This window comes from Barbus barbus, assembly GCF_936440315.1.
Source record: "Barbus barbus genome assembly, chromosome: 33".
Classification (NCBI taxonomy): Eukaryota; Metazoa; Chordata; class Actinopteri; order Cypriniformes; family Cyprinidae; genus Barbus; species Barbus barbus.
Genome location: NC_136761.1, coordinates 3,244,032 through 3,267,290, shown reverse-complemented (window position 1 = coordinate 3,267,290; position 23,259 = coordinate 3,244,032). Strand labels below are relative to the sequence as shown.

The following is a 23,259-nucleotide window of genomic DNA, read 5'->3' as shown; positions in this document are numbered from 1 at the left end:
TATTATCTAATTCTCTTTTTCCTGTAGGAATACCAAAAATAAAAAACCAAAAATGAAACCTGAATAATGGTGAAAAGTGATACATTAGGGTTGGTTGATTTATTTATTAATATCTATTCATTCATTCAGCCTTTATCCGTTTCCATTACATTAAAAAGAGTGGCCAGGATGTTCCTCAAAAATTCACCTGAATTTTGTTCCACAGTAGAGGTCAAGTTTGGAACGACATGAGAAGAAGTAAATCATGACAGCATTTTCATTATTAGTATTCCTTTAGTTGCTGCAGCATTGCACTAGCAACACCGGGTTCAGTTCACTGCAATACAAAAACTGACAAAATATAAACTGTGCACTTTAAGTTGCTGTGGGTAAAAGCAGCTGTCTAATGTATAAACAATATGTCACATAAGTGAGGATGTTTATCTCTGTTTGAAATGAAAGTCTCCTCTGTGGTTCTTGTTCAATACAGTTTGCTCTCATAATCACTTTTATCTGAAATGAAAACAGTTTGCCTTCAGTCTTTAAAATATATTGGAGCAGAGAGCTTATACAAGTTGGATACAGATGGAAATATAAATTTGGTCTTTTTGACACCTTTATTGATAGAGCAAAAAATAATTATGGGAAACAGGATCAGGAAGTGACATGAGCCAGATTACAGGCCACATGATGCAGATAGAAATATTCTAATAAAGATTACAAAAATAAACATGTACTGTAAGTATCTGCCAATGAAGGGGAAAGGCACTTAGAAAGGAGGCCAAACACAAAAGACTAACAAAAAAGGTCACATTGCCTCAAGTGTGTGAAATACCACAAATATGAGCACAAAGATTTCTCTAATATATGCGCAAACAATGTGGTTGACATCAATGTCAAATTTAAGCTATTAATCACGACAACATGCCTCCATGTTCACTGTACCTTGACTAATAAAATAATTATTTCAACGTATTAAAAACCTAATCTTACAGAAATCACAGTTTTATTAATGAGGACTAAAATGTTCAAGACAGTTTGCTCCCTATTGTGGAAATTCTATGTAGTGCAAGTCTGACACAATCTGCTACAAAAGGCAACTCAATTATGGTGCCTCCTAAAATCAACCCAAGCTCATTGAAAATATGTGCTTGCGGCGACTTTCTGCAACACGATTAAAAACTTAAAACACTCGTTCAAATGTCCGGTGAGTGTTGCTAAAAGGTTAATGCTCTATCGTGTTGGAAAATAGCAAACCCCCTACACCAAACCCAAAACTATACCTACCTGATAGTGCTAGCGAAAAAAAAAAAAAAGTAATATAACATATTTTTGAAATAACAATGCATTCGCTAATGCAACCGTGCTATTCTTGCTTGCTCACAGGCTGGTTTGAGCTGTTTTGTCAAACTGTAGTTTTACGGGATTCATATCAGAGCTCACATGTGCAACATTGAATCGCATGAGCTACCGAGCTACTGTGTTAGAAAACGCATACATATGAAGCTGTTCATGTTACATTAATGTTCAAAAGTATCAGTTTTCAAATCTTGCAGCATGTTAACATTGTTTTGAAGTCATAAGTCTTTCTTAAAGGGGTCATCGGATGCCCATTTTCCACAAGTTGATATGATTCTTTAGGGTCTTCATGAAAAGTCTATAACATGCTTTGGTTAAAATTTCTTAATGGTAGTGTAAAAAACCCCCAGCTTCTTTACCCTGTCAAAAACGGCTCTGTTTTCATCAAGCCATTATAGTCCATGTTGCTTTAAATGCAAACGAGCTCTGCTGACCCCACCCCTCTCTTCCGTGGGGTGACGAGCAGACTGTAAACTTCAGCCGCAAAACTGGCCTACTAGCATATATTAGGAAAGGCCATTTGCAAAGATTCATAAAAAACCCTTATACTCACTTCTTCTGTAGACGAAGATGGATCAAGAATGATTCGCATGAACATAGACGCTTTTAGGTAGATCAGGGATTCAAAGCGAAAGTAACGTTAATCCTCTGCGTCTTCAGCGGCTCAGATGTCGGGAGTAAATGATGACTGCTATATTCATTATTACATCCAACAACTAAACACTTCAATCACTTAATCGGAGACATTCTTGTCTTCCCCTGCACCGGAGTCAACACAATGACGGACAGCTCTCAGCTCCCTCAGGGCGGGTCTAAGGTAAGACGATCTTGTCAATCAACTATCGTGTGAGCAAACTGTACAGAACTACGTCATTCTGACAGGAATCTCAGAACAGCTTGATTTGAGAAAGGAGATTTTAAAACAGGGATTTAAAAAAAAAAACACTGGGTGGATTTTTATCATTATAGCATGGATGTGTACATCCACATTTGCAACACACATTTACGTTCAAACAACTTGTAAAGTAAATTTAGCATCCGATGACCCCTTTAATGGAAATTCTGGCCGTGGAAATCACAATTTGTGTGAAAAGGAACAAAAGTTGTCTGAGTTTTGCTGCCTCTAGTGTTAATTTCAACTGGAAACTGCACAACTGTACATAGAGGTATGTTTTTTAGGTTTTGCAGAATGAGACATGGAGGCATGCATTTCCAATGAGCCTGGGTAGCCTAAAATACTTAATTTGGGCTAAATCCTAAAACCTCATATAGTATCCTGTTGTATCAATCCCGTTTTATCTTGCAACGAGCTCAAAAATAGAAAATAAATCCAAGATGGCAGATGAGGGGTAAGAAATGTCCATTAGGCCTACTCCATTCAAAACAGCTATTTTACATATAATAAGAGAATTGTAAATTTTAATCTTGGCATCATGCTAAATGAACTCTACTGGAATAAGACGAGTCTCAGAGCGCGATTTGAGTGGTGCATGTGGAGTTGCTGCTTATGTGGAGCATTACAAGTGGGTCAGTGTGAGGTTAGATGAGGGTTAGGATGTATGGGCCAGCACAGACAACGCAACAAACTATGTCTATAACAAAGCCAGTGACAAATTTGAGTATTCTACAAATGTATTTGTCTTGCAGATCTCCATACCTCCAGACAGCAAAGCATATGCAATACTAATCTGTTCTGTTGGTCTGCAAACAGTGCAAAAAAGATGCAGACAGATATTCTGTTTGTTCTTGGTTGAACCTTTCGCAGAGCACAAACTGATATCCAGCTGTAAAGCCAATATGAAAACGATCTCTTTTAGCTACTGTTTGTTCCTCGCTTGTGAACTATGCATCATTGGAGCTGCATTAGAGCAATGCAAACATGCATATTTAAATCAGACATGAGAAATGTTCATGGTTGCTGAAAGCTTTATGCCGCCCTGAATCCATATTTCATAGCATCCCATTGTAATTTGTTCATAGGTGAGAAAACAAATATCCCAGATGGGTGATATGTTTATATAACCCATGCACATTTGCCTCTCTTCACACTAACTATATATAACCAATAGATGTGGCAACCGTGCTCTGAAGATTTGGTGCTGCTGGGCATCAGATGCTGTAAATCTGAAAGTAAAGTTGTGTGGGCTTGCCAGATAAAAACGATGGGCTCTGTTTTATTGTACCACTGTTTGTCTTAACGTTCAGCGTCAGCGTAGGATTTCGGAAATTTGTCACTGATCGTTGGCAGCTTTCTCTCATATTTGCTGAGTTAAGGGCGAAACCATTGCAGCATTACACCATAGCTTTTCTTCATTCGATAAACTTGTGAAGATAGGCACAATAAGTTTAGACTGACTTGAGAGCCCAAAAATGAATAGCTAGGCAAACCTGTATATAGTCCCTGTTTGACCTCTTGACATTTTGAAAGAAATTTAGAAGTTTAGATCAGAATTGTTCATATTGCATCAGTAGCTGGATATATTTATCCAATATTTATCCAACTGTATATATTTAGCACCAGATCAGCATATTCTGAATCATTCTGAATAACCTTTTTTGTCTAAATGGTTCCATAAAGAACCTTTAACATCTGAAGAACCTTTCTGTTTCACAAAGGTTCTTCAGATTATAAAAAGGTAAGAAAGAGATGGTTCTTTGTAGAACCAAAAATAGTTCTTCTATGGCATCGCTGTGAAGAACCTTTTAAGCACCTTTATTTTTAAGAGTGTAGAGTCAAAAGACAAGAGGCAAAAGTCATTGTTAATGGTTTGTTAATGGTGAGAATTGGACCTTAAAATAAAGTGTGACCAAGAATCTTTTTCACCCGTAAACAATTTTTTTGTAAATGTATAGCTAAAACTAAACATAACACTCTTGGTAGAAATTTAATGCCACAAATTCTGAAGATGTCGAGGGCAATTCATCTTTAACGTCTGATGAACCATGGATTGATGATTTGTTCGTTAATGCTCCGGAAAGCTTTCATCTCCATTCATTCACCAATCGCCGACTCGCATTACTGCATTTCCCCCCCATTATAAATCACTGGACATCTTTGGGAAGAAAGTGGGCCACAAACAGACTAAGAATGCCATTCCCCCGGGAGCCATGTCACATGTTTCTACATCTTTTGTGGTAAAACACACATCCTGTGCCTTCTACTTCTTATTTCAATAAACTGTTGCCAACAAAAGCTCAGACTGCCCAAGCAGAATGGGTTGAGTCACATATTGCACGCTTAGAATAAATGCACTTTGAACAATTTCACAGGCATATTTAAGTATTTGAGACAGAGGAACAATCATTACTACGGGGCACAAAGTCCTTGTGTTGAAATAAGAGATATTCCTGCAGAATTGCCCCATCATGCAAATGTACCGTCTGTTCTTGGCTTTACAGGAACTACATTCGAGTATTTGCATGATTTCATCTATACAGACTCTTGCTATTCAACGTAAAAGCATCTCCATGAAATGAAAAGCATTCGTCAGGCCATATGTGGTTTAGATACTGGGTCACGCAAGGGTCAAAGAAAGGATGATGCCAGATACGTCTGACAACATTAAAGTCTATGAACAGATTATCAAAGTATTCTATTAGAGGAAATGGGGATGTATTCAAAGCAGATTTGTAATGAAATTTCCATGGTCTGCTCTGTAAACTAAGTGTATCATCTCTACCACTGTAAGATAGTTTTTAGAAAGTGGTAATTGTAGCATGCCATACAGCACTGCATACTAGCTCTAACCAAAACTTACTGAGCTGCCTAAATTTGACAACATTATTAGGCATCATAGGTGCATTTCTGAAGAGAGCGCTTTTCCAAATATTATGAAGAAAAAAATAGTTTCAGCCCATTCAGAATCTCAGCAGTACATATTGTTTCAATTACCTACTGTATTATGAATGCTGAGTACTGGATCGTCATACTCTTTTGATGTAACCACTGTAGCTGGGAAGTATGCATATTCTGACATGAATGACTTTATTTCTCTAAAAAGTAACATAGTGTGCCATAAGGCTTCACGGCTTGTGATTTATATACACAGTATATATAAATATACCATATATATATATATATGGTATATACTCAGGGCCGCGTTATCCTAATGGGCAACATGGGCTGCAGCCCAGGGCCCCGAACGCTAAGGGGCCCCCAAGTCAATTCTCTTTTGCATTTTATACAGTGTTACCAACTGTTCTGTATAATACAGAATAGTCCCGTATTTAAGACATCAGTTTGTCCCGTATTTGCAGTTATAAGACATATGACCACCTAGACCAAACAAATAAACTATTATTTTTCCAAATTATTGTTTGAATTGCGAACGTAGCTGCTCAAGGAAGGCTTTAAGATCATGCAGAATCCTCTGCTGCCTATCTTCACAGCGAGTGGGTTTTGATTTCTGCAAATCATTTTGGTCGAATGGAAAGATGTGATTATCGATCGTAAGCACAACATCCAGCTAGAAAACATATATCTAGGCTACCTTTTTCTATTTGCAATAGTTGGACTGAGAATATATACAGTGGCATGCGAAAGTTTGGGAACCCCTTGCAGAATCTGTGAAAATGTGGATAATTTTACCAAAATAAGAGAGATCATACAAAATATGATGTTATTTTTTTATTTAGTACTGTCATGAGTAAGATATTTTCCATAAAAGATGTTTACATATAGTCCACAAGACAAACAAATAGCTGAAATTATTAAAATAACCACATTCAAAAGTTTGGGAACCCTTGGTTCTTAATACTGTGTGTGGTTACCTGGATGATCTACGACTGTTTTTTTGTTTTGTGATGGTTGTTCATGAGTCCCTAGTTTGTTCTGAACAGTTCAACTGAGCACTGTTCTTCAGAAAAATCCTCCAGGTCCTGCAGATTCTTCAGTTTTCCAGCATCTTTTGCATATTTGAACCCTTTCCAGCAGTAACTGTATGATTTTGAGATCCACCTTTTCACGCTGAGGATGATTGAGGGACTCAAACACAACAATTAAAAAAGGTTCAAACATTCACTGATGCTCCTGAAGGAAACACGATGCATTAAGAGCCGGGGGGTGAAAACTTTTGAACAGGATGAAGATGTCCAAATTTTTCTTATTTTGTTGAAATATCATATTTTTCCATTTAGTACTGCCCTTCTGATGCGACAGAAGATACTTGCATGTTTCCTGGAAAACAAATGAAGTACAATTTACCTTGATCTTCAAATTCAAAAAGTTTTCACCCCCGGCTCTTAATGCATCGTGTTTTGAATGTGGTTATTTTAATAATTTCAGCTATTTGTTTGTCTTGTGGACTATACGTAAACATCTTTTATGGAAAATATTGGATTGGATTGGATTCAATTTATTGTCATTGCACATGTAGGTACAAGGCAACGAAATGCAATAGAGAAGAAGAAATACAGCATAACATGAGGAAAGGGAGGAGAAAAAAAGTGTCCTCGCACTGCGTTCTTGGAAGAGAACGCAGCGCGAGAACAGACAAAAAACCTCAGCATAAAGCACAGTCAACACAGGAACATAACTTGCATAGTAATCCTAGTTCAGACGAAACAGCCATCCGGCCAGCCGCCATTACAGCGCAAACCCACGGACCCGTTAACGCCTGACAGGATGAAGCGACGAAGGCGTGGGATGGGGTTAGGGAGGTGTATGAGTGTGTGTATGTGTAAGTTCGTGTGAGTTCGTATGCCTTGAAATCCGTTTCGCCAGCACTCCAAACCAGTCGACTCAGTTCGCAGGTTGTGATGCGACATAGCAATTGCCATGGAAACGTCCTTGGACAGAGCACAAGCGCCCGACAATAACAAGGTGTTTTTGGGAGGAGGGAATGGAAGAAAGAGCGTCTCCCTGCAGTATTCACCGGAGAGTTGATACCAGAGCGGCCTTGCCAAGCCGTTCTGTTGTGGGAAGCCGGAAAGAGATAAGATTGTTTTGTCTTAGTGCGAACAGCTGTCTTCCAGTTTCACAGCTAATTCTCATTGTCCATTCTGATCTCCATGTCCGTCGATTTTTCTATCCAAAGCCGAGAGCTTAGCCGTGATTGAATCCATATTGCGGTTAATCGCCTCAGTCTCCGAGGCGACCGCTCTGCCTACAGCCTCAATCATGACGGGCAGCCGTGAGAGGTTTTGGACAGCCAGTCCCGTCTCCTTAATTTTCTGATAATTTAGGGCAACGCCTAATCCAAATAGCAGAAACCCAGTTATCATTGTTCCGAATAAGAAGATGTCTTCAATGTCCTCCACGGAGAGAGCCGCCAGACACACGATCCGCCATCTCTCCCATGCGTCCATCGTGTAGCCAGCAGCAAACGTCCCAGCGGGACATTCCGGTTCTCCAGATCCCGCTTTCCTAGTCGAGAAGATGGTGTCAATTGCATTTAGAGACCAGTTGATCAGATCCATAATTTCGGTTTTGCAAATAGTGCAGCGAGAGTCTCTTAAGAGGACAGGACAATACAAGAGAGCAAGCAGGGAAGTTCAGGAGGGAGGGAGGGAAGAAAAATGCGACCGCCTTCGAACAGAGCCAAACGAGAAAATATCTTACTCAGGACAGTACTAAATAAAAAATAACATGCATTTTATATGATCTCTCTTATTTTGGTAAAATTATCCACATTTTCACAGATTCTGCAAGGGGTTCCCAAACTTTCGATCCCCACTGTATATTCTCTTCTGCTCAGCAAGCCTGCATTTATTTGATCCAAAATACAGCAAAACCACTAATATTGTGGGAAAGAAATTATAGAAATTAATACTTTTATTTAGCATGTGATGATAAAGACATTTATAATGTGAAAAAATATTTCTATTTCAGATAAATGCTGTTCTTCTGAACTTTCTATTCATCAAAGAAACCTGAAAAAATGAATTCTACTCAGCTGTTTTCAACACCATAATAATAATAAATGTTTTGTTTTTGAGCAGCAAATCAGAATATTAGAATGATTTCTGAAGGATCATGTGACTGGAGGAATGTTGATGAAAATTAAGCTTTGAAATCACAGGACTAAATTACATTAGAAAATATATTCTAATAGAAAACAGTTATTTTAAATGTTAAACATTTCAAGCCTTTACTGTTTTTGCTGTACTTTGGATCAATTAAATGCAGGCTTGATGAGCAGAAGAGACTTCTTTAAAAACATTAACAATCTTACTGTTCAAAAACGTTTGACTGGTAGTGTATATGCAACCTGTATTTCAGAGTAAAGCATAGCACTGTGTTCTTTTATTCATGAGCAGCTCATGATCTGTGGATGTTTCCATAGAAATGCATGTTTGGTAAGAAATGAAGATAGCTATAGATATTAGTACTGTAATTTATTTTACTGTAATGTAACTGTAAAACATGACATTGATATTTATTCTTTTGTTTTTATTTAGTAATGTTTATATTTTTATAATAATAATAATAATACATTGATCATACTGTGTATTAATCACAACATACTGTGTAACAATCACAAGCTGTGTCACGGTAAAGACACAGGCCAGACAGACATGGCTCAGTCTCTGTTTTAGTTTCAAACATCATGAAAACATCTACAATCTTGAGTGTGACCTTTAAAAGCATGTTTAATGAGAGAACACAAGGTGAACCTTGTGCTTGTCAGTTTTCCTGCAAATCAAGAGCATCTGCTGATTGTACTGAGGAAAACACTTCCTGTAAAACTGGCATTAGGTGAAAATACTGCGTCCTTACAGGGACAGCACACCCAACAATAAAGGTTCTGTCATCATTTAATCAGCTCGCTTGCTTTCATGAAACACAACAGGAGATGTTTAGCAGAATGTTAAGGACTGACAGCTTCAGTCACCATTTATTTTTAATGCATCTTTTTTCAATGCAATGAAAAGCGAATGGTGACGGCGGCTGTCAATCTGTCTATAATAGCATTCTGCTTTTGGCTTCTCACTCAAGAAAGAAAGTCATATGGGTTTGGAACAACATGAGGGAGAGTAAATGATGACAGAAGTTTCATTTTTGCATGAACTATTTCTTCACGACTCATGAAAACAAGTGTCTCATTTTATTCCAATATACTTACATTTCCTACAGTCATTCCCATTGCACAGATAAATGATGAACAAATAAAGCATTCTAGCTCCCAGGCAATGATGCAATTTCCTAATGCTTAAAATGATTGTTGATTTAAATGCACTTTAACATAATACATTTAAAATAATCTATACAAAATTCATCTTTTTATTTGTATTTTTTTTATTGTCTGATTTGTTCCTCGTCTTTCAGTGTATGATTCATCAATGCAGGTTATAGCAAAGAAAACAAATCTTTTAAATTTTAATGGGATTTTCATGGAATGTTCTGTACTAAATTTTACTATTTTAATTATGCTTAGCACTAAAAAAATAAAATAAATAAAATAGTCAGAATTTCATTGCTGTCTATGCAGGTAATGTCTACAATCTGATGTGGTCACACTTTATTTTAAGGTCAGATTCTCGCTATTAACAAACCATTAACTATGACTTTTGCTAGTTAGTAAGGTAGTTGTTAAATTTAGGTATTGGGTAGGATTAGGGATGTAGAATATGGTCCTGCAGAATATGTGCTTTATATGTACTAATAAACAGCCAATATGTTAATAATAGGCATGCTAATAAGCAGCTAGTTAATAGAGATAATTGGTCCCTATACTAAAATGTTACCACTGATTTTTATAAATACAGTAACAAACAACTGAAATTTTCTTCAAAGGTATCAGGAACCCTTTGAACTCTGCTTCATGTCATCTTAAAAAAAAAAAGTGTAAGGCATAGTAGCCTAGCCGCACAATTAATGATAATGCTGCAAAAATTTACTGGTCTATAGCAACTTAATACAGTATTTAATAGTGTGTGGTTTCATATGTGGGTATATATATACTTTTTTTTTTTTTTACTTGGCTTCAAGTGTGACTCATGCTATCAAACTGTATGTGAAACTATGCCTATCTGAATTTAAAACAAGAAATCTTATGCTATACTTCATATAGTCCCATTTATTCTCCACACTGCATGCAGAAATATACCAATGCGAGCAGATCCTGCATCACCTGTTTGCACATGAAGAGGCTCATTACATCTTAGCTATCATCTTCCAAATCTCTTTCCCCGTCCTCCATTTCACTTCTCTGGTTTGTACCCTCTTCAATCCCCTATTCATTCTGCATCTCCCATGTGCACCTATATATATGTCCTGTGCAAGGTAAGCCATTATAGCCCCAAGCTGTAAACGACACACTCGTTCAGATCAGTGCTGTGTTTGCCAGCGGTTTCAGATTACAATACCATACCTAATTTCTGTTTTTGCAAATTACATGTTTCAAAGCAAGTGCTGATAGACTGATCAATTTAGCTTGATTCTGGCAAAGAAATTACAGGATACACAATGCAGCTGGTCTGTCTGCTCTTTGGATGACAATTCAAACATAATCTAACGCTCCCCAGACACAGAGAGCTTTCTTTGCCAAGCAGACAGAGGCTTGGGAATTTCTCGTAATGACTCTATTTCCTTGTCTCCTTCACCCAGACCACTGTGACACTGACCCACAACGACAAATTCATCACTGTACACTTCTTAGGGACTAAATCCAGCCGTCTATTTTTGAAATGACCTCATTTCTGAGGTGAGCTTCTATATGTGGCGATATTAAAGATTCAATATGCGGCAACGCAAAGAACCTAATTAAAAAACCGATGGCTCATTAGGCAGCTTTATAATACACACAAGAACCCCAAAATTACACATGCATGTCATTCCAAACCCTGTACAACTATCTTTATGCAAGACAATACAAACTTATTAAGATTTACTAAGAACAAAATATAAACAGCAATATTAGCATCTTAGCATTCCGGGGAGGTAGGTTGATAATTGATTATTCATTTTTGGCATATGTTCTCTCTTTCTTTGATTTCACATTAAAATATTTTACTAGGGAAATTTGGGGCACAAACCCATTTTCGGTTTGTGCCAAAATTAGGGCAAATTCTGGGTAGCTCATCTCTCTAAAGATCATTCCAGCTAATCAGGAAAAACAAGAACACACTTCGCATGTTCATTTACACGCTCTTGCTTGTGACAGATTAATGTCTTATTAATATTCTGGAATGTGTGCTCTTTATGCTGATACGGTCGCAGGGGAATGGGCTACTCTAATAAGCGAGGTGGTTTTGGGAAGCATCTGTGCACAGATGGGCTGTAAGCTTCATAAAGGACAAGGACTGTCTTTAAAAAGGCCTTGCCAACCTGGCCTTCATTAAAAATAGACTTCGGTATAAGACACATCAATGCTACCAGCCACAAACTATCAAAATGTATGAAAACTTTTAATAACTTTAGAGGCTCTTTATTAAAGATTGTGGGATTCTTTCATGGAACATGAGCCAGATGAATTCCTATGTAAAACAGTTGCAAAACGGTTTGTAAATTGTACATTTTGCTTCAGAAAAATGTGTAAATGTATTCCTCTATGTATTGGTATTGCAAACCCACCAGTTTTGAAAAATTAGGAAAGTTAGCTCTTTCTGTGTTTCCTCTGTTGTACGGTAGTATGTGTAATGCATCCGGTCCGTAGTTTTCCGTCAGCGGTTCTCAATTCCAGTCCTCGCGCCCCCCTGCTCTGCATATTTTGCATGTTTCTCTTAGTTAACACACATGATTCAGATAATCTGCTTGTTAGAAGTGAGCTCCGTGCATGAACTGTGTCCGATTGACATGGTCGCTACGCAGTGTCCATTGCTGCCTACTCCCTGAGCAAGGGAAATCCACTGAAGTTTACTTCACTTCGGAACAATCGTTCATGGATTTGCACTGCGCAACATCTTCACACATGGACAAGTGTGACATAATGTACCTCTGTAAGTATATACAATTTAAATTCACATCTCGCACACTTCAATGCACTTTGAATGGAACATATAGGCTACATTCGCTTCGAACTGGAATCATGGCAGAATACCCTGTGATGTCCACTTTGCAGGGCCCTTACGTTCGAATGGAACAAACGTCTGAAGCGATAAGAGAAACATACAAAATGTGCAGAGTGGGGGGGCGCGAGGACTGGAATTGAGAACCGCTGCACTACACAAACTGTTGCATGTCATTTACATGCACATTACATTTCCCATCATCCATTGCACTGATTACACACACAGCTGCAACCAATCAAACACACTTTATAAGCCATGGACTTCCTCTTCCTGATTGCCGAGTATTGTTTAGCATCTCTCACTCTCCTAGTGATAGCTATTTTAGTCCGAGTTTCTAGTTCTAGTCTAAGTCTAGTCACGTCGTGTTGCTTTATTGCCTGTTTCCTGATCTTCTGCCTGTCTTGGATTTCTCTATCCTCTTGTCGTTTGGACTCTGTTTGTACCTCGCCTGGATTATTTGTCTGTCTGTTTACCCGTTTGCCTTGCCCCGTTGGATATTGTTCGCCGGAGACTGATCACGTCTGTCCTTGGATTACTCTTTTGTCTCGCCTGTGGCATACCTGTTTGCTGGTGTTTTGACCCTGCCTGTTTCTGATCATGTCTATGGATAAAGCTCTGCAAATGGATCTGTACGCCTCTCAACCTGTTCACTCCGTAACAGTAGGTGCTGTCTTGTGAAAGAGTACAGAATCTTTGGATCAAAACACAGGCAAGGAAGAAGCAGAAACAAGCAATAGCGCATGTAAGGAGAAGTACTGTATATAGCAATTACAAAATATTAAACAGCATATAAATCATACCAAATGAAACATAGACCCAGGAAGTGGTTTAGGGCTGTGAAGCTTTGGGGGTGTTGATGGAAGCGATCTACTCAATCTACATTATGATCATTATTCTGAATCCAGTCTGGATGTAGCTTTAGACAAAAAAACACGACTTTCTGAGATTTTTGTTCAAAATGTTTTTTTTTGTTTTTTTTCTTCATGTTCAAATATTCATATAACAAAATATTCTAGAGGTCATGTGAAGTTTTGTGAAATGATCAAAAATGCTGGTGGTGGCTGCCAACTTTTGTTTTAACACAGCTGGTGGGGAAAGAGATAAAAATGCAACATACGTTACCATTTTCAGACCACTTGAGAAGGAATGACCCTATATTTAAAGGTAAAATATATGTAGGATACTCAATTAATCTTACGCTAGCATAAAATTATGGTCAGTGTAATGATCAAAACATATTAATATTGCATGTGGAAGTGAAGTGAGTTATCATGCTGGTGAGGTTCTGTGTGCTCATCTCTGAGAATCTTGGAGGAACAGCAAATATTTAAATATTAATACCGTAATATGAATGGAGATTAGATGATGTACTAGATTCGATAAAGTCTACAGGTCATACTAAAGGTCAAAATTATTCATAATACTACATTTTTACTATTTCTGAAAAGAAAAAAATAATACAATTGTAACACACAACAATAAATTCATGTAATAAAAATGAATATAACATAAAACCACAATGTACATATCTGTTAAGAAAAACTAAGAAGAAAGAGTTTATATTCACTGTTAACCATTTTTAACATTAATGTCTTGTGGTTACAATTACAATCATATTTTATCATATCCATGTGGAAAGAGTAATAGCGTTAGCACTTATGTACAATACTTATTGCCCCTTAGTAATATTATTAGAAAATACAGGATTAGTTTCCATTGTTATGCTGATGATACTCAACTATATACACCAGATGCAACTTCTAAATGACCTAAGCAAACAGAGTGTGTTAAAAATGTAAAAGATTGGATGACCAATAATTGTATCCTGTTAAATTTGGATAAGACAGATATATTATACTTATACTTATAATAGACCAAAAAACAGTACACAGAATCTCTTGGATTACAATTTGCATCTAGACGGATGTACTGTTACTTCCTGATTAGAGTTGGAGCTGAACTTTGCAGTACAGTCGATCGCCAGGAGCAGGATTGGGCACCCCTGCTTTACAGTCAAAAATTTGGGTGTTATATTAGACAGCAACTTGCCTTTCGAGAATCATATTTCTCATGTTTCTCATGACTCAGGGGAAGTCGTGGCCTAATGGTTAGAGAGTCGGACTCGTAATCGAAAGGTTGCGGGTTCGAGTCCCCGGCCGGCAGGGATTGTAGGTGGGGGGAGTGAATGTCCAGCGCTCTCTCCACCCTCAATACCACGACTGAGGTGCCCTTGAGCAAGGCACCGAACCCCCAACTGCTCCCCGGGCGCCGCAGCATAAATGGCTGCCCACTGCTCCAGGTGTGTGTTCACGGTGTGTGTGTGTTCACTGCTGTGTGTGTGCACGTTGGATGGGTTAAATGCAGAGCACGAATTCCGAGTATGGGTCACCATACTTGGCAGTATGTCAATTCATGTTACAAAGCAGCATTCTTTCATCTTAGAAACATTGGCAAGTGATGAAACATGCTACCTGTTAATTCATGCATTCATCTAGACTGGACTATTGTAATGCACTGCTAGCTGGTTGTCCTGCATCTTCAATAAACAAGCTACAGATAGTCCAAAATGCAGCTGCTAGAGTCCTTACAAGGTCAAGAAAATATGGTTATATTACCCCAATTTTACTGTCTCTGCACTGGTTACCTATTAAGTAACCCTGGAACAACACACAAAACTACCAAATTTTTTCGTCTGTTTGATTACATTAAATTTGTAACTAACTGCATGATTTTTACAGTTTGAGCCATGTTTATTTCAGCCATAGACACCACTAATAACCTACTCCTAAATATAATGTTGAAACTTATAATTTTCTGTAAAGCTGCTTTGCAGCTAATTGTATTGTGAAAAGTGCAATACAAATAAACTTGAATTGAATTATTTGATTTGGGAATCCAATTTCTACAGGTAGTCAGATCTTCTGACAACTACAGAGAAATATCAGTCCAGCTCATGCTGCAGATCCGTCACATAAACCCCCTGAATGCATATGGAATCACAGGTTATTTTAACACATATTTACTTCAAAGGTCTCACCCTCCCACTTCTATCACAGCTGAGTAAGTGTTCAGTAAACAGTCTCTGTATGTGATGGAGTGCAGGATTGATGTGTTGGGTAACCCTGCTGCCCACTGCAAACCAAGCAGCATGCATCTGATTAGAGGCACATTTCAAATTTGAAGAATCGTCTCCCTTTCAGTTCAGTTTGACGGGATTGTTTTGTTTCCATCATGTAAGCTGCTTCATGTTGACTGGCATAAAATAAAAAGTTAATGATTTACTCATATGAAAATATAGATTTATATTGGTGGAATTTCAAACATTATTAATATCATTTAATATTTCAGTTTACAGTACACCTCATATTTGCATAACACTTTAGTTTAGGTACCAGTTCTCACTATTAACTTATTAGCATGCATATTACTAGCATATTGGTTGTTATTTTTATTTATTATTTTGCATGGCCATATTTTAGACCCCATACCTAACCTTAACCCTCTGGGGGTTAATAGTTATCGTTCTATTAACTATTAATAAGCAGTAAATTAAGAGTTTATTGAGGCAAAATTTGTAGTTAATAGTTATTTAATAGGGATAATTGGCCCCCAAAATAAAGTATGACCAAATATTTAAAATCAGTTATGTACAGTTTTTTTTCTAACATTTTTTTATATTTATGAATAAAGCTAGTTGAAGTAGGATGGCATATTAACATTTTATCATTTAATGTGATCTGTATATATGGCTAATATACCATTATATAACGCCTGAAACATTTTCATGTACTGAATTTCTGCCGACCACAGCAGCCAGTTTTGAACTGTAAATTTAACAGGATTTTTGTTAGAGTGCGCTACCCATTACAACCTTATAAAATTAACAAAAGGAAGAAGAAAAGAACTGCTATTAAATCCCTAATGGCCGTGACCCACATATAGGTTTGATGGAGGCATTCAGATGTGGCCCATTTGAGCTATTCTACATTGTCTTCCTGCTGGCAGCTTTTACTAAGCTTCTTAAAAGGCTGCCCTGAGGAATCAATGATAGCCTCTGGGAACAGCCTCTCGAGGCCTTATCTCTGTTCATTTATCCAAAGAACTCCAGAGCACAAAGTCTGTGCTGTCCTTAACATCAAATTAATAAATAAAGATATAAAACACAGGCTCAACCTCTTCACCTTGTTGGGCTACACCATCACAATGCTGCTATTATGGAGCAAACTCTCTCATTGTCTCTCTTTCTCTCTGTGTCTCCAGATAGATGGAGCATGATGCATTTTTAGAGCGGTCTCTTCTAAGCATGAAACAACCAATAAGAGGCTCTCGCTGCCTCTGTGTGTAATATGCTGTCATACTGATTTAAGGTCTACTCTAGCACTGAGCTTTATGTGAAATAATGACTGAACTAATTGAACTAAATGATGATGCAATCAATATTCTCTGTCAACAGCATACAGTTTCAATATTCTATGAATGTTCTTTATAAAAGATATGAATATTAAATAAGTATTCTAGATTGTAAGAATAAAAGCTTCAGCATGCATTGCAGTGATTTGAACCCCACTTACACAGAGTATGCGTATAACCCCCTTAACCTTAGAAGAAAAAAACAGCAATCTGATTGGATCTGATTATTGCAGTATAATGAATATAGATCCTTAGCCTAATTTTACAGTTTGAAGCAACCTTCTGCATTTATATAGAAATTAATTTATACGTCTTACAATAATGATTTTAAGTCACAAATACTAAATGGTTTTTAGACACGAATACTAAATAATTGTAATTACACGTTCATATATCTAAGTTATTATTTAAAAAAAATAAAAAAATAATAACAATTATATTTTTTTGGTTGTTGTACCTTGTGGGAAAAAAGTAACTTTAATCCAATACGTAACAAACTAGCATAATAACATTTATGTAATAACATAAACTAGCATTTTCAGGAAAAAGAGAAAATAAATTTAATTAAGAAGCCTATAATAAAGGCGTCCTTGTCCTTTTGGGAAGTGCAGTGCTATACTCGGACACTGACCATGATTATTAAAAAGACAGGCCATGTATTTCTTTCCGATGTATGAATTCTTTTTTCCTTGTAACTTCACGCTTCTGATGCACCATGCAACCTGTGGTCATGTCAGTTGTATGAACAAAAGCAGAAGCCTTAGATTTGTGTAACATTACAAAATAGCTGATGCAAGGTCATTTGTCCAACCCTTTGGTAAATAGAACAGAAATAAGAAGCCTGGAATAAAGGCGTCCTTGTCCTTTTGGGAAGTGCAGTGCTTTAGTCTGCTTTATGAGAGTATAAGAGATCTTTTGAGACAAGGTCAGAGGAATGCTGGCCGAGAACATTTAGATTCCATTCCTGTTGCTTTTTAGTGGCATCTCGCTTGCCAAGAGACTGATATGAAGTGGATATGTAGGCTTATCTTTTCAACAGGATTTTCCCTTTTAGCCTTTAAACAAATCTGTTTTCACACAACCCTAGTTACTAGTTTATTCGAAAAGATTTGAATTACTTCACCGATATTTTTTGTTACCTCTGACTAATGTGTAAAGCTCCTCTAAAACCCTTTTTCAACTGAAGTAAGCCTGGAGCGACCTGTCTGATTGACAGAAAATCTCAGCGGTTTTGTAGAGGACACAAGGAGACATTTTGAAAGACATGCGTGTGAGATACTGCTCAATATTAAATCTTTGAAATGGCTATTAAGCGTGCACGTGTGTGTGTGTGTGTGTGTGCTTTATACAAATGCATTCACATGCCAGTTAAAGCACAAAGACAAACATTGTGTTGTACCTAGTGCACACCAGCAGTCTTTTCAAAGGGCAACGCTCACATCCTGCAGACTGCCATTAAATTCAGCTCTGAATAAAAGCAAAAGGAATATGGAAGTCGAAATGATCTGTAAAATCAAGCCTATTATCTTTTTCTGCTATTTACGCTGATGTGTATGTATCATTGATGGGCTCGTGTTATCCATTTTAAAATAGTTTAAAAGTATATAGACATTGTATTTGAGTAGGATCGTAGATAAGTTGTAACACTTGAATAAACTTAAATTAAAATAGGTTTTGCAATTTCTAAACACCTCTCTGGTGAAGATGATCTCTGCCAGGAAAAAATATGTTCAAGTAAGTCCATAAGCCCATGCCTGTGTGTGTGTGCAACATATTTAATGCAAAAAGACTAAAATATCACTGAAATGAAAATATAACAAATTAAATGAATATAACCAATTCTTGAAATGTAAAATGATATAAATTGTAAAACATTATAATAATTGTTTTAATAAACTAAGTTATACATTTATTTACAAAGTATGCCCCTCCATAAGGTGTGCATTTGCTTTAAAATTATTTGTTGCACTGCTATGATGATTACAAATGATTAATAATATATATATTTTTGGGCTATAATGAAAATTTAAAAATTGCATTAATATGTAAAATATCAAACACATTATAGTAATTTAGCAGGCATATGGGTTTAATTGTCACGAAAATAAACATGGAAAAAAAAATCTCAATGCCCCTAGCTTTATTTTCTTTTATGCCAAATATAATTTCATATTTGTTTTCCCTTGTGATCTCAGAGTAAAATGTAATATTTTCATGATTCACCCATAAATGTAAACCCTGTCTGGAATGTAAAAAGCTGCATGAGTGTTTTCTCATCTCTGAAAAGACACTTCAAGAAGATATTCATCGAGTTCAGATTCAGCAGATAAACTGACACAGAAACCACATCAGTCATCGTTTGCATTCACTTCTCTAGCAGGTTCTGCAGTGTTCTGTGTTCAGACACTTTAAGCTGAAACACAGAGGCAGATGAATTACTGTCTTCTGAGTGACCTTCATCTGAGTGATGGCAACAGTCCAGTGTTTTTCAACCACGGAGGTCAATAAAGGTGACTCGGAGAACAGATCACCTGATTTGATCTAACAGTGAAAGACTACGGCGGCATAATTGATGCTATGGGGCTTTTCTTGTTTTCTGACTTTCCAGTTCTGTTTTCATGCATGACTTCAAAGTGTTCCCATCATTCAGTGTATGGAAAATTGAAGTAACAATGAAAACAGGAAAACCCAGTAGCTATAGCAATGATTTGTTGCAGCATATATTCAAGATGTATTGACCATGATACTAAATTCCTTTGATCCTGTCACATGAAACTGTGGGAAAGTTGGCTGAAAGTGATTTTTTTTCCCAAATAGGACATTTTCCTGGATGTTTTGACAATATTCAAATCCTAATAACCTAACCAAAATTAGTTTATTTGTTGTTATTAACAAATATATGTAGATCCAGGAACATGCCCTATTTGACATAACCATAGTAAACAGCAATAAAACTAATCTATTTCCCAATTAAAAAGAAAATAAGACATTATTTTGAAAATCCAAACTGTATACGATATTTAGGCTTGCTTTAGAAAATACGTTATATACCATTTTCTTACCCTTAATGGCTTTTTTTCTAGAACAAATTTGAACAATTTGCCAGCAGACTAAGAAAGCTAACATAATTCAAGATATTCCTTGAAAACAAGTCTTAATATCTTATGCATGTTTGCTTCTCTTGTGCATTTCACTTGTTTGGATATTTGTAACTAGAAACATTTTTTTTTTTTATTGTTATTTATTTATTAGCAGTTCTTTTATTTATTTATTTTTTTTCATTTTTATTTATTTTAATTATTATTATTATTATCTTGCATTGTAAGAATAAATATGCAGGCTATTCATGTCCTGTAAATGTTGGTTAGTACATTCATTTTTAAAAGATAATGAATAACCATGAATAAGAATGCTTAACAGCAAATAACACTGATATGAAAATACACTAGAGCTGTAAGTATAAGAAATAAATAGCTAGAGTTGTTCTGGATTTATCTGGTCTGTATGAAAAAAGACCAGCCTGTTTCTAACAACTTGTTCCTTTAACTTAAAAGCAGACATCAGAAAGATGCAAAGAGCTCTGAACTTGTATGTGTCATTCAGAATGTATTTAAATCAGCGGCTACTTCAAAAAATAGCAGTGTACGAGGCCAAAATACAAATAAAGACATTGGAAGAGAGAGGAAATTCAAAAGCAGGACCGTGCATAATCCTTCAAGACACTAAATGCCAGAGCACATAAATAGGTTCCCTCCGTAAAAATACAAGATAAAGCAGCGTGAATGGCAGGGCTACGGAATTAGGCTTTCTTTGAGATAGCATCCACTTGGACCAATCACAGTCACTTAAGCTGCAGTATGTTTTCTCACAATGAAATAAGCCTAACCCAACTCTAACCCTCCTCGAAGTGAGAGCTGCAATATGCTCTTCACTGATTGAGAATGGCAACAGCAATCCCTTTTAATATGTTGCCTTTATGGACAATTGCTTATTCACCAAATCACCATGACAACTCTGAGGCACATCTCTCTCTCTCTCTCTCTCTCTCTCCCTCCCTCCCTGTCTCTGCTTTGCAATTCAGTGCAAATCGTCTCCCAAGTCTTTTAAACTACACTTTGACAGTCTGGTCTTTGAAATTAAAACGGCAAAATCAATAGAGACTGTCTTAAAAGAAAATATGAGCAGCCCAGACACCAGCCAGTTTAACATGTCATTATATAAAGTTGCTGTATTTTTGTTCGCCTGAAACAAGCACATATCAAGATTATCTGTTGAATGTATGTAAAAGGGTAAGCAGTTTCAGTTTAGAACTATTTCAAACATTTCTCAAATTCTTTCATCAATTTTCATCCATGCAGTTTTTATAAGCTTAGCGACTACATGGCATATTTGCACTTCTAATAATGTAGCCTATTTGTCACAGAGCAGGACCATTTAAAATGTTTAATTACAAAAAAAAAAAAAAAGAAAATGCTGAAATCAGTTACAGACTCAAGATATGCATTATACAAATATATGTAAATTGTATGAAATATGTTTAAAAAAATGCTCTTTTTCCTGTACATATGCACATATCGCATAGAACACTTTTAAAACATTATTATTATTATTATTTAATAAATTGCACATAATTGTGAAATAATTGCAAAATGTTCACAATAAATTTACAATAGTCTCATAATCTGAAGACATCTTCAGTAAAAACATAAATCCAATCATCAGCTCGTAATGGAATCCACGCGTAACATAAACGCAACATGGAAGACGCTTAAAATGACACGCGATCTGTTAGCGACGCGACGCGACGCGACGCAACAGAACTACCCAAATCGCCGAAACTGTGCAGACCGCTGGAGGTTGCGGCTGGAATCCTGACGTCGGTACCTCTTCGACCAATCAAATACTTTTTTTTATGCTAGCGACGCGACGCGACGCTACTAGAAAGCTCCAAACGCGCTGCCTCCTCTGCGCGCTTTTACTGGGGGCGTTCTGGATTTGTCGCGTCGCGACGCTCGCTTGCGGTGCAGATGGGGTGTAACAAGTGCAAGAGATCCTCATCCTCATCTCCTGTTACTTTTACCGGCATCGCAGCACTTCACCAAGCCCGCTTCACCTCTCCTTCATCTAACTGCGCATCTCCTCTCCACAGACGCAAGGAACACTGAAGTTCACCCAATTGTTAAGTGGCAATCCTGACAGAAGAGATCTTGGGATAAGACACATAACGGTGCGTAACGCCTTGTACAGGTTCGTTTGGTGACTAATAACTTCTCCTCACCAACAAGCATTATCCTCACGAACAACTCACCTGCTTTGATGAAACATCAAATCCCCCATTCCTGGTATTCCTGTTCCCTAAAAAAAAGCCGCGATGCGTGCGCGTTAGTGGTAATCCGTGGCAGCTGTGTTAAGATTTCCTCTCAGCGTTCTTCATGCAATTCGTGTGACCTTTTCCAGCGAACGCATCCTTCATCCTTTACACTCCAGTCACATTCTTGTGTTTTTTCCTGCGCGTATGATCCTGATGCTCTGGTCCTGCGTGTTCGCGAGCTCCACACGAGCTTCACGAGTGCGCGCTGCGCGGACACGCCAGCACTGGCGCGCGGGTTACTAGGAAACCAAAAGCGCGCACACATGCAGGAGAGAGGGGGTGTGAGTAACCCTGCTTTCCAGGACAGCTATAGAGAGCCTTTTGCTATTGAAATATGTAAATTGTATTTCCTCAATATAAAAACAATGAAGATAATAACAGAATAGCAAAATAACACAACTACTAAAGCAACCTCATTGGGACTAATTAATGTGTGTTTTATAGGGGAGCCTGGGGCTAGATGTAACATTTTGTACTTTAGGAAATATATATTTTTTTCTTTGAGTAGATTTTTTTTTTAAAGATAATTTCTATACAGTTTTTCACTCCTAAAAATAAAGGTGCTTCACCATGCCACCATCTATCTATCTATCCTTCTATCTATCCTATCTACCTATCTATCCTTCCTATAATGTGTTTGATATTTTACAAATTAATTTGTTTAATTCTTGTCAATGATGTACTATGCCAAAAAAATATATACTGTAATAAAGTACCATTTATTTAATCATCATAGCAGTGCAACAAATAATTTTAATGGAGCACTAAAGCAAATAAAAGTATAGCTGCATACTCAAAAGTTTATTATAAACAAATTTGTGCAACAAACACTCGGTGACAAATAATTACAATTTAAATCATTTTACATTAAATCTATCAGTTCTATCAATTTATTTTGGTTATATTTTCATTTAAATTATATTTATACTGTTGCCTTTTTGCATGAAATCGGTTGCTCCCACATACACACACACACACACACACACACTATCTCTCTCTCTCACACACACACACACACACACTATCTCTCTCTCTCACACACACACACACACACACACACACACACACACACACACGCACACACACACACACGCACACTATCTCTCTCTCTCACACACACACACACACACACACACACACACACACACACACACAAACAAACAAACACACACACACACACACACACACAC

General features: G+C 37.1%; 1 protein-coding gene across 1 annotated transcript in view; it reads right to left on the bottom strand.

Annotated features, from left to right (window-relative positions):
- nlgn3a (neuroligin 3a) overlaps window positions 1-22,295 on the bottom strand; it is a 180,992-nt gene extending 158,697 nt beyond the window's left edge. The window contains exon 1 of the mRNA XM_079390521.1: window positions 22,007-22,295. The gene's annotated coding sequence lies outside the window, so the exon portion shown is untranslated. The remainder of the gene's footprint in view (window positions 1-22,006) is intronic.
- Between the last annotated feature and the right edge of the window lie 964 nt (window positions 22,296-23,259).